The sequence below is a fragment of the Myotis brandtii genome, unplaced genomic scaffold, assembly GCF_000412655.1.
Source record: "Myotis brandtii unplaced genomic scaffold, ASM41265v1 scaffold250, whole genome shotgun sequence".
NCBI classification, from domain to species: domain Eukaryota; kingdom Metazoa; phylum Chordata; class Mammalia; order Chiroptera; family Vespertilionidae; genus Myotis; species Myotis brandtii.
This window is the reverse complement of record NW_005359478.1, coordinates 261,382-274,256: the sequence shown is the minus strand read 5'-3', so window position 1 is coordinate 274,256 and position 12,875 is coordinate 261,382. Positions and strand designations below refer to the sequence as shown.

The following is a 12,875-nucleotide window of genomic DNA, read 5'->3' as shown; positions in this document are numbered from 1 at the left end:
TGCGTTTGGTGGGATCAGGAAGGTGTGGTGTATTATGAGCTTCTAAAACCAGGTGAAACCGTTAATACTAATCACTACCGACAACAAATAATCAATTGGAACCACACTTTGATCGTAAAACGACCAGAATGGGCCAGAAGACACGGCAAAGTAATTTTGCTTCATGATGACGCACCATGACACACTTCAAAACCAGTTAAAGACACGTTAAAAGATCTTGCCTGGCAAGTATTAACCCACCCACCATATTCACCAGACCTTGCTCCTTCAGATGACCACTTGTTCTGATTGATGGCACACGCACTTTCACAGCAGCACTTTCCATGTACGAAGAAGTGGAAAATTGAGTCTCTGAATGGTTTGCCTCAAAACAAGAAAAGTTCTATTGGGACAGTATCCACAAATTACCTGAAAGATGTGGAAAATGTGTAGCTAGTGATGGACATTACTTTGAATAAAGCACTTTTGATGTTTCTCTTGAAATTATCATGTTTTCTTTGATTACAAAATCCGCACTATTACCGGTACACCTAGTATATATAGGAGTATATTTTGTGACCTCAGTGTAGGAAAGCATTATTAACATATGAGAAGCAGTAACCATAGAGGAAAAAATTTGACAAATATGACATTAAAATGAAAAACAACGTATTTGGTGCCAAATTTAGACTAATGAGCAAAATACATAAGCACAGCCCTAACAGGTTTGGCTCAATGGATAGAGCGTAGGCCTGCGGACTGAAAGGTCCCAGGTTTGATTCCGGTCAAGGGCATGTACCTTGGTTGCGGGCACATCCCCAGTAGGGGATGTTTCTCTCTCATTGATGTTTCTAACTCTCTGTCCCTCTCCCTTCCTCTCTGTAAAAAATCAATAAAATATATTAAAAAAAAAAGAATAACAGTTGATCACATAGACTATTACAAAATATTCTTTAAAAAATACATAAGCACACAGAGGAGGGAGCAATTGACTCTACCTCAGGAGAAAGTAATTTTGAGGTGGGTATTGAACTGTGTGTGAGCGTTCACCAGGGCAAAACATTCTAAGCAGAGAGAAGAGCATATGCAAAAGTACAGAGCCCAAACAGTGTGGTGTTGGGGGCAAAGGGAGAAAATGGGAGACATCTGTAATACTGCTAACAATAAAATAAAATTAAAACAAACAAGCAAAACAGTGTGATATATTCAAGGAACCACCAGTGGTGAAATATACAGTAGAGAGGGGCTGCGTGAGAACACAGGCTTTCAAATCAAATCAACTCAGCCCTACCACTTCCAGTTCAGGGACCTTGGGCAGATGATTTAGTTTCTGAGTATGTTTGCTCACCTGTAAAGTGAGAGTATTCCTACCTCATGAAATTGTAAGGATCTAAGATAGCAGTTTTCTAAGTGGGGTACACAAACTCTAGAGTCTCCAAGACCTTTTTGGGGGTCTGTGCGGTCAAAAGTATTTTCACAATACTTGATATTATTTGCCTTTTTCACTAATCATGCAAAAGCAATGGAGGTAAAACTGCTGATACCTTAGCATATATCAAGGCAATGGACTAGTAGTCATTGTATTCTTTACTGCCACACACTTGCAATGAAAAAAGGGCCAGTTTCACTTAAGAATGACCTTGATGGCCGAAACCGGTTTGGCTCAGTGTATAGAGCGTCGGCCTGCGGACTGAAAGGTCCCAGGTTCGATTCCGGTCAAGGGCATGTACCTGGGTTGCGGGCACATCCCCAGTGGGGGATGTGCAGGAGGCAGCTGGTCGATGTTTCTCTCTCATCGATGTTTCTAACTCTCTATCTCTCTCCCTTCCTCTCTGTGGAAAATCAATAAAATATATTTAAAAAAAAAAAAGAATGACCTTGATGAAGCAGTGAAAATGGTTAATTTTATTAAACCTCAATTCTTGAGTGCATGGCATTTACTATTCTGTTTGACAAAATGAACCCAGCCTGTGTGGCTCAGTAGTTGAGCCAGGAGGTCACAGTTTGATACCCAGTCAGGGCACATGCCTGGGTTGCAGGTTCCATCCCCAGTAGGGGGCATGCAGAAGGCAGCTGATCAGTGTTACCCTCTCACATCATGTTTCTCTTTCTCTCTCCCTCTTTCTCTAAAAATCAAAATACATTTTTAAAAAAATGAACAAAGTGAGCCTGTGACTTAAAGGAAAACTACTTATAATATTTGTTGCCAATGATAAAATTTGAGAATTCAAGTGAAAATTATACTTTTGGAAAACCTGTATCTATACAGTGAACTTGGCAGTTTCCCAACACTTAAAGATTTTGCTGATGGGATTGGTTGTGATTTGAATGAATGTTATTATTTTTTATATTGGATAATGAAATATATCAACATTTGGAATATCTGCATAACTGAGTGAACCAATATTTTCAAAGTGATCAATGCATGATCACGCTTGGGTAGAAGATCCATTCAAATTGCAAAATAGACCAATGGGTTTTTTTGTAATACAAAAAGTTCACTGATATGGTTTCAAATACATTATAATTATCCTCAAAGAAACTACCACTTATCATGATTTGGTGTACAATCAAAGGAGAATATCCAACATGATTTGAAAAGGGCATTAAAATATCTCTCCTCTTTTTTTACAATTATTTATCTGTATGAGGACAGGTTTTCTCCAAATACTTCAGCCGAAACAGATTAAAATGCATAAACATATAAGAAAATCAAGCTATTTTTATTTTTTAAAATATATTTTTATTGATTTTTAGAGGAAAAGGGAGGGAGAGGGAGGGAGAAACATCGATGCGAGAGTGAAACATCGATTGGCTGCCTCCTGTCCTGACGGGGAATCAAACTGAGTAAGCAAATAGAAAGGTATAAGCTGGGAGAGGCAGCTGAGGCTTGGAAGAAGTAAGTATGAGATGTGGTAAACTGAAAATAGACAGTGGAGGTGGCAGGCAGGCCCTTACGTGAGCAGGAAAGATTCAGAGCTCTCTAGGATGTGGTCTAACAACCAGTGAATAACACCTAGATGAAGCAGCCTTATAACTTAAAGATACTTTTTTTTTTTTTTAAGAAACATGGGAGGGGGCAACTTATTGAGACCTACTCCAGTCTAGGGGTATAAATATCCCAAATCCTAACCAAGGGGGCATTCGGTTCCATCTCAGACAGCCGACCTGCCCACTCAGGGCACTCCGTTTGGGTCCATCCAGCTGAATTGCCCGCTCAGGTCCTCTTTGAGTGATCGCTTTCCTACAAGTAAATCCTTGCCTGCTTTTGCTGTTATTTGTTCTCTCGTTTGAATTTATCCCTACAAGCAAGACAAGAACTGGGGGGTCAGAGTATTGTCTCTGGCCAGAGACCCTCTTGTCCACTGCTGGCAGAACCAGCAACCTCTCGGTGCACGGGACGAACCCAACCAACTGAGCCACACCGGTCAGGGCTCAAGTTACTTTTTTTTTTTTAAATATATTTTATTGATTTTTTACAGAGAGGAAGGGAGAGGGATAGAGAGTTAGAAACATCGACCAGCTGCCTCCTGCACCCCTTCCACCGGGGATGTGCCCGCAACCAAGGTACATGCCCTTGACCGGAATCGAACCCGGGACCCTTCAGTCCGCAGGCTGACGCTCTATCCACTGAGCCAAACCGGTTTTGGCTCAAGTTACTTTTAATTAAGTCAAGTATTAAGAGATTTATAAAGTGTAAAACAATGATACTTTTCTCACTATTTTTTAAAAATGTCATTTATATTAACCTGCAATTGGTTTACTATTTTTTTAATCCTCACCCAAGGATATGTTTGTTTTTTTACTTTAGAGAGGAATGGGGTGAGAGAGAGAAATATTGATCAGTTGCTTGCTGACCCCCCACATGTGCCCCGACCAGGAATCAAACCCACAACCCAGATATGTGCCCTGACTAGAAATCAAACCCCCAACCTTTTTGGTGTATGGGATGATGCTCCAACCAACTGAACCACTTGGCCAGGGTTATTCATTTTTTTTTAAAGAGAAATTTTTTAAAATATATTTTTATTGATTTTAGAGAGGAAGGGAGAGGGAGAGATAGAAACATCAATGATGAGAGAGAATTATTGATTGGTTCCCTTTTGCAACCCCCTACTGGGGATCAAGGCCGCAACCCCTTGTTTGGAATTGAATCTGGGACCCTTCAGTCTGCAGGCCAATGCTCTATCCACTGAGCCAAACCAGCTGGCTAAAGAGAATTTTTAAGAGGGGACAAACAAAGGAGAGAATGTTTGCAAGATTTCTATCCAGTATAAACTCTCTGATGTACAGGAAGGAATAAACACTGACTAATTAGTGCCTTTCATTTCAAATTGCAAGTATGTCAGTTTACTGCTAAACCTTTCGTGGTTAACATCTCAGGAAATTGTACTGTGAATATTTTTGTGGTGGTTTTTTGTGTTTTGTTTTGTTTTTGTTTTGGGCTGTGTGTGTGTCTAGAATGCATTAATTCAATTTACATTATTTCTAATGGAAGACAATGATTTGGTTTTCGAACAAATCGCTTCTGGAACAGCCTTCTGGAATGAATTAAGTTCGAGAACTGTGGACCACTGTACAATTATCCAGGTGTGGAGCCTTATCAGCAGTCAGTGTGTGACTACCGATTGGGCTCCCGTTGCCCTAGTGACACCATCTCCTCTCCCCGCACCCCGACTAGGGGTCGGGACTTGATGAGCAGCTGCTCTGCTGGTGGCTCTCTCCACCACCTTGGCAAGGAGCGGTTGCCACGGGCAGGCGGAAGTCCGAGTCCCAACGGTGCAGCTCCAGCTGGTGGCTTCCTCTGCGGCCGGGCTGCACTGCGTGCTGTGCCGAGAGCGACACTTTAGCTCCTCCCCGCTGGCGCCCGGCTGCAGAGGCACCGTCAGGATGAAGGCACAGGGAGGCCGGAGGTGGAGGCCAGATCCAGAGACAGTCGCTCACGCAGCCGCAGGGATGGGGAGGTGGAAGAGGCTAGCCGCGGGGTTGCAAGCTATGCCCTACGGACCCCGGGTTAGCAGCGTGTGATGGCTGGCTGCTCCTCGGACAGAGCAAACTGGGGTGGAGGCGGGAGGAGCGAAAGGGGCATGGAACCTGTGCGCCTAGGCTACACGCAGCTCGGCTGGCACCGCAGCTGAGAGGGTACCCCCTTATTTGTGCTGGGCGCGCAGAGCTGCGAGTGGGGAAAGGAATGGGCCCCAGGCTTCCCGCGGTCGGAGCACATTCCAAGGCAACAGCGGGTGCGCACCGCTCCCAGCGTTCTGCTTTCCCTGGCACCCACCTGCCCATTGCCCTGCAGGGACCTACAGCGCTGGGGCTGATTTGCGCTCAGGCCAGGGGGGTTTCCAAGCCGCAGCACGAGCCGCGGGGGGCGGGAGCAGAGAGAAGAGAGACTGCAGAAACGGGCAGGAGGGGCAGAGGGGCGGGGAGAGAAGAGTAAAGCTAAGATGGAGCAGTCTTCTTACCACAAGCCACAGCACGGCACCTTCCACTCCTGCTAACTTACCAAAGGCGGAACGGAACTGATCTTTAACATGACAAAGAATCTCTGGACATTGACTCTATTTAGACCCTGATTTTCCATGATGCTATGGACTGAGATGGGACATTGAGGAACTCCCTTCATTTTGCCTCCGAAATAAATCCCCCTCGCCTCTGGGTCTTTGGAAATGCTTTTCCTTGCGACACTGCAAGAACCCCACATCCACCGGCAACAGAAAGTGGCGCCCAACATAATTTTATCTCTCCATCCATTTTACAATGAAATGTTTTTTACCTGTAAAAAAACAGCATAGCCTGAGTCGGTTGCTCAGTGGTTAGAGCACTGGCCCAAGCACCGAAGGGTTGCGGGTTCCATTTCCGTCAAGGGCAGGTACCTCGGTTGCAGACTCCACCCCCCATGGGAAGGCAACCAATCCATGTATTTTCTCACATCAATGTTTCTCTCTCTGCCTTTCTCCCCTCCCTTCCACTCTCTAAAAATCAATGGAAAAAATATCCACGGGTGAGGATTAACAACAAAAAGTAGGCTAGTAATATCTATTCTGTGAAATAGAACAGAGGTGAAAATGCACGGGGCATGTTTTCTTCCATTTCCTCAGTGCATTGGAAGGAGTTAAGACCTCCTGCAGGAACATCGCTCTACAGTAAATTCAAGCGGATGAAGAGAAATCTTACCTATTTCCAGGGGTGGAACTACCTGTCCTACTATCTAGTATTAGAAAATACCATGTTTTTAGGTTTTTCCCCCCCAAAAAATTCAACAGACATCATGCACAGAATCTATAGTAGGAACAAGCCCTAGCCTGTTCCACGGACACAGTCAAAGGCCCAGACAGCATTCTGCCTCCTTTGTACTCGTTCATTTTAGCTGGGTAAGGGTGGTTTTGTCTTGTCTTTCCTTCCTATGCCTTTCATTTCAAATTGCAGAAAAGGAGATCATATGCCCAGATTTTTTTTTCCTCCAAAACAGCTTTCCAGCTGAATACAACAAAGACAAAAAACAAAACCTTCCTTCCCCCACAATTCTGCTCTCCTGTTACTCCCCAGGACAAGGGCCAATCCCACAACAGCGTTTTCCTACTTTCAGAGAAAGCACAAGCTAGGATTTCCAAAGGTGCCCCAGGGCAGGATTTCATTTTAGCATAAGAACAAATTCCATTTATTGAGCATCTACTTTGCCCACCATGATACAAGTTTCTTTACAGATATTTAATCCTAACAAAGCCATATAATGTTTGTATTATAATTATCCTCCTATTACAGGTGAGTGGGTTAAAAAACATTAAGTAATTCTAGTCTTAAATTGTGACTTCCTGAGGCAAAGGACAACAGTGGTGCCCTTCCCGGTTTGGCTCAGTGGATAGAGCCTGCGGACCAAAGGGTCTCAATACTCGTCAAGGGCACGAATCTAGGTTGCAGGCTTCTCCCCAGCCTGGGCCCTGGTCGGGGCTTGATGATATTGATGTTTTTCTCTCTTTCCTTCTCTATTTCACTCCCTAAAAAATATCCTTGGGTGAGGGTGTAGTGGGAAGTGGCATCTGGTAGCAGAAATGAGAAGAAAATGTGGGAGGATAGAAGAGGTAAGGTAATAGGAAATTAAGAAAAACACACGTCCCGGAAAGAACTGCTCTTCACCCCTACCACTCAGCCTGAGCCATGCTCTAGGCTAGGGTGTGTGTGTGTTTAAACAAATCTCCATAGCAACCATCTGGTTTCTGTCTTTCTATGACAGCACAGGCTTTTGGTTTCTAAATATGGGCACTAGAGAGAACTAGTGAGGACTGGGAGGGGGGTGGGGGGGAAACTAGGCAGAAAACACAGATTTCTTTGGTATGCCTTCAATTATCCCTCCCAGTTCACCCTCAAGGTAGGAAAGGGGCTTAAGGTCTTTTCTTGATTCACAACAGTCACAATTAAGCACCGAGTCTTGCATACCTTTGTATTCTTTTAACCAATTATGTAAATTCCTATCCTGTCAGGGGGATTCCCCTGGGGCAAGAGGGGAGAGAGAGAGAGAGAAACTTTTGCTTCCCATTTTCACTCCAGGTGCCACTTTCGGGCAGAGAGGTCAGAGGATCCCCTCCAAGGATGGTGTGGTGGCCCCAGAGGGAAAGAAGCCATGGACAAGGGTGTATGAGTAAGGACAGGCACCGCTGAGATTAAGTGGGCCCAGGCCAGAGTACTGAGAGCCCCTTAAGTCAGCACAGTGACTCTCAGCCAGGGGACCCCAAGGGACATTTGGTAACGTCTGGGGACTTTTTGATGGTCCTGACCGAGCATCTAGTGGGTAGAGGAAGGAGATGCTGTTAATATTTATCTTATGACACACAGGACAAAAAACCAAACCAAGACAACACACAACAACAACAACAAAAAAACACACAGGACAGTCCTACAACAAAGAAGTATTTGGTCCAAAATGTCAGTAGTCCCAAGGTTGAAACCCTGAGCTAGAAGGTGCAGGTCCTACAGGAGTCCTCTCCTTGGTCAAGGGCTCCAGTGATAGGTCAAATTACTTGAGGGGATACCATGGATGCCAGCTTGTTCCCTTTGGCCCTGAGTTTCTTCCACACTTTCAACCCAAGTATTCATTTACTTTGTTTACTTCTAACAACAACAAATCTAATCCAAGTCCCAAATTTGCTGTGAAATTCGCTTCTCCCAAAGAGGGCCTTGAGTATAGGAAAAGCGCCTGACAGAGGCAGTGTAACCAGGTAAAAGGCACACTCTCGTGGCCTCAGTTTCATCATTTGTAAAACGAGTGCACTGAACAGAATGATCTCTAATGGCCCTTTAGTTCCCAAACTCCGTACTTTGGGATTTTTTTATACTTAGTTGTACCCAGTAGGGTCATGAAGAGGAAATGACTCAGAAATGTAATGGAGGGAAGTCTGAGGGTGATTCAGGCTTTCCTAACCATAAAAGACGCTTCAGACATGTACCTAATACCAAAGCAGAACTCATGACCACTGAACGATGATGCCAGGACTTTTCTCTGTATATTCCAGGAGGTGGTTTCCACACGAGGTGATTTTAGCAACAGTAAAAAGTTGCCTCTTCAAAAAAGAAAAAAATTTAAAAAAAAAAATCCCGCCCTAGCCGGTTTGGCTCACTGGATAGAGCGTCGGCCTGGAGACTGAAGGGTCCCAGGTTCGATTCCGGTCAAGGGCATGTACCTTGGTTGCAGGCACATACCCATTAGGGGGTGTGCGGGAGGCAGCTGATCGATGCTTCTCTCTCATCGATGTTTCTAACTCTCTATCCCTCTCCCTTCCTCTCTGTAAAAAAGCAATAAAATATATTTTTAAAAAAATCCCTTCAAAGGTCTGAATGTTTGAATTTCTACCATGAGAGTTTTATCTCCAGTGAAAAATATAAATATTCTAGCATAGGTACAAGTTTGGTGTTACTAATTGAGTTTGGGACTCTGAGGTAAGTCGCTGGCACTAAATCAAGAACAAGGCTTGTTGGTGCGTATGTAGACCTAACGAATATAAATAATTTGAGAAAAGTTCATGTACTGTGTAAATTCTATTCAGTCTTTTCAATCTAAATATATTATTGACCTAGCACTCCTTTTTTGTTATTTTTCTAAGCTAGAAACTTTAGTTTTCCTTTTATGTAGAAAAACACAACACTGTTGGGTTTAACAAGAGGTAACAGAATAAAACCCCAAATACATGAGCCACCTACCTTCACAGCTGGATGTAGGAACTTGCTTAGTTCCTTCCTTAACACTCCAGTGACCTTCACCTTTACTCCACTTCTTAGTGTCTTGTCATTAAATGGAAGAGTTCTAACTCTAACATCATTTTGACTACTGTGTCCTGAGCTTCCAGCTTAATCATCTGCTCTTTGACCTTTATCAAAATTTCTCTTGACCAGAGTTTACCATACTTTCTAAAAAAATAATATACTTTTATTGATTTTTAGAGAGAAAGGAAGGGAGAGGGATGGAGAAATAGAAACATTGATAACGAGAGAGAATCACTGATTGGCTGCCTCCTGCACGGCCCCCATTAGAGATCAAGCCCACAACCTGGGCATGTGCCCTGACCAGGAATCAAACCAACGGCCTCTTGGTTCCTGGTTCGATGCTCAACTGCTGACCCACACCAGCCAGGCTACCATACTCTTCTTAGCCTGAATCAGCTGGAATCCTTGAACTGTCTTTTACCAGCACCTTTAATCCCTTTGCTCCCCTGTCAGTCCACTTCACGTCTACAAATCATGATCCAGGATCTACACAGTAATATATGTTCTCTGCTCCTGATTATATAGGGTGTCCCAAAAAATGTATACACACTTTACAGCTGATAGCTCAATTGATGCTTCTTTCTTTTCAGATTTAACCCATTGGAATTAATAATTATTCAAAGTGTGCATACATTTTCTTGGGACACCCTGTATATATATTCTCTAGCAACACCCAGCTGCCCGGGTATGGGTGTGTGTATGTACGCACATCCTCTTGCTTGAGACCAATTTCTCACTCAGCTGGTTTCCCAACTAAGTTAACCCCATGACCTCGCCTTGTACAGTGGTTGGCACATAGTAAGTGCTCAGTAAATGTTTGTTGAACTGTTGTTTAATTAACCACACCCATCTGAGCTCTTGTTTCAATCCCTCCTCTTCAGAAGAACCCTTTTCGGTTACCATCATTTTCTATTGAGCTTCAACTTTTACTTGTTCCTTTCACCCAGTCAATAAATGTGCTTAAATCGTTCCTATCCTAAAACAACAATAAAACCTTCCCATACCACTCAGTTCTACAAGCAAGATTTTACCTCTACCAACCCATTGAAACTTGTCTCAAAAGGTTACTAATTGCCAATTCATTTGGACACCCTTTAGTCCATTTTAAAAAAGTGATTTTATTGTTTTTGAAATTTAAATGATCTCTAATTATCAAATACATGTTCACTGCCAACATCTTGAAAAGTACAAAAAGTAGATACATACACCCTAAACCATAATTCTGACAAATTATGTGGCTGAAAATTTTGGGCACTTTTTTTTAACAATATAAGCGAGACAGTCACATTTCTTACTTCATATAAACCTCCAATAGCACTTTACATTGTGGACTGATCCTGTTCCTCCATTATACTGCCCTTCACACCACATATTCCTCATTCTCCTATTTTATTGGTCCCTTCTCTCTATTCCCTTCAGATGTTAGCTTTCATCAGGGAGAGCTCCACAATCTTTCTGCTCTAAATGCTTTCACTTTCATGGCTTTACTGATACATCTTTAAGTCCACAGAATCTACTATCTTTTAAAAAAATACATATTTTTATTGATTTCAGAGAGGGCGATGGATAGAAACATCAATGATGAGAATCACTGAGTGGCTGCCTCCTGCACGCCCCCTACTGGGGATCAAGCCCGAATCCCAGGCATGTGCCCTTGTCTGAAATTGAACCTGGGACCCTTCAGTCCATAGGCTGATGCTCTATCCACTGAGCCAAACCAGCGAGGGCAGAATATACTATCTTGACTTCTTCTCTAACCTCTAGAGTCTAGACTTAAAGATCCAATAATTTATTGTTCATCTAATCCTAGATGCCCTACAGTCACCTCAAATCAACCCTTCTGCAAAACGCAACTCAGTATCTTCCTTGCTAAACTTGCTCTTCCAGTTATATTCTTTTGGGGGGAAAAAAAAGTTTTTACTGATTTTAGAGAGAAAGGGAGAGGGAGAAACATCGATGAGAGAGAAACATCAATCAGCTGCCTCCTGCACAACCCCCACTGGGGATTGAGCCTGCAACCCGGGCATATGCCCTGACTGGGAATCAAACCAGTGACTTCTTGGTGCATGGGACAATGCAACCTACCTAAAACACAGATTTGACCATGTCTCCTGTCTACTTTCCTGACCTGGTCTTCAGCTACTCCCCAGGACTCACTCGATACTGGTACTCCTAAAACACCAGATTCCACATTGTCTCATTCTTCTCTAAGTATTGGTTCCTCTACCAAAATGTCCATTTCCACTTACCTTTCTGGAGAAATCCTGTTCATCCTTCAGAACTCACTCCATAAAACCCTTCCTGATCACTCTTTCCCCTATCCCTCTGCAGGCAATGCAGTGAATCCTGTCTTCACTCTCAGAAGCTGTGTGACTTGGGCAAGTTATTGTTTTAGTTGTGCCATTTGTAGAATAGCAATAGGAAGACTACCTATTTTATAGAATTGTTGAGGGTTAAATGAGATGATGTAAATTAAACCCATAGCATGGGGCTAGACACGTGGTAAGCTCTCAAAACATTTAGCAATTATTAATTACGCATCCCTTTGCTCTATGTAGGTAGGCCTCTGTCACTGCAAGTTTAACACTGCAGTATGATTTCTTTCTGTACAGTTTCTCCACCAGAGTATAATCTCCTTGAAATAAGCATCCACATATCACACATCTTATATTTTAGCACAGTGCCTGGCATATTATGGGAACTTATTCAATGATAATTGAACTAGACCATTTAAGTACTACCCATCTTTCAAGGCCAGTTCAATTTCCACTTCCTCCACTAATATTTACCTAATGATTCCAGCCCTCTGGATTTTACCTTCTCAAAAATATTTTTACCACTGTTTGAAAAATCGAATGCTATCTTGTGTTATATTTAGAAGCGTTGTCTCAATAATGCCTGTTTCCTCCAGGGCATACACCATTTCTTACATTGTTTACCTGCCCAGTAACAGCTAATATTTCCAATTGCAGAGTGAGTGTTCAACAATTACTTTTTTAAAAAATATGGTTTTTTATTGATTTTTAGAGAGACAGAAAGGGAGAGGGAGAAATATCAATGTGTGAGAGAGAAACATCGATAGGCTGCCTCCCGTACACACCCCGACCAGGGACTGAACCGCAACCTGGGCATGTGACCTGACTGGGAATAGAACCGGTGACCTTTTGGTTCACCAGATGACACTCAACAAACTGAACCAAACTGGCAGGGCAACAATTATTTTTGAATTAAAATATTTCTGCCCAAGCATGGGAGGCCTCACCTTATCTTTTATTTTTTATTTTATTTTGAGAGTACATTTATTAAAGCTGGGGACAGTGAAACAAGGGCTTGGGATTGAAGAAGCAACAGGAGAGAGCCAAGGTGGGGCTGCTGTTGGCTTCATAGTCAGAGAAAAGGGGGCCTTGGAGACAGGCTCAGGGTTTTAGCTTGGGACGAACTGGCGCTGCCCATTGCTTCCCTGGTTGCAAGTCTTGTGGGGACCCTTAGTGTTCAGGTGAGAAAAGTAAAGAAAGGCAGGCGTGCTCCTGAGAGGGAGGGCACGCCTCTCCTTATCTTTTATTAGTCACCTGCCTCTAAGAAAATTCAGCAAACAACATATCTGACTCTCCTTCCCTTCGCTTTTTTTTTTTTTTTTT

At 43.1% G+C, this 12,875-nt stretch overlaps 1 long non-coding RNA gene across 1 annotated transcript in view; it reads left to right on the top strand.

Moving 5' to 3' along the window:
• LOC106726310 overlaps positions 1-7,848 on the top strand; it is a 9,074-nt gene extending 1,226 nt beyond the window's left edge. The window contains exon 2 of the long non-coding RNA XR_001362359.1: positions 7,000-7,848. This is a non-coding gene — a long non-coding RNA (uncharacterized LOC106726310). The remainder of the gene's footprint in view (positions 1-6,999) is intronic.
• The last annotated feature ends 5,027 nt before the right edge of the window (positions 7,849-12,875 follow it).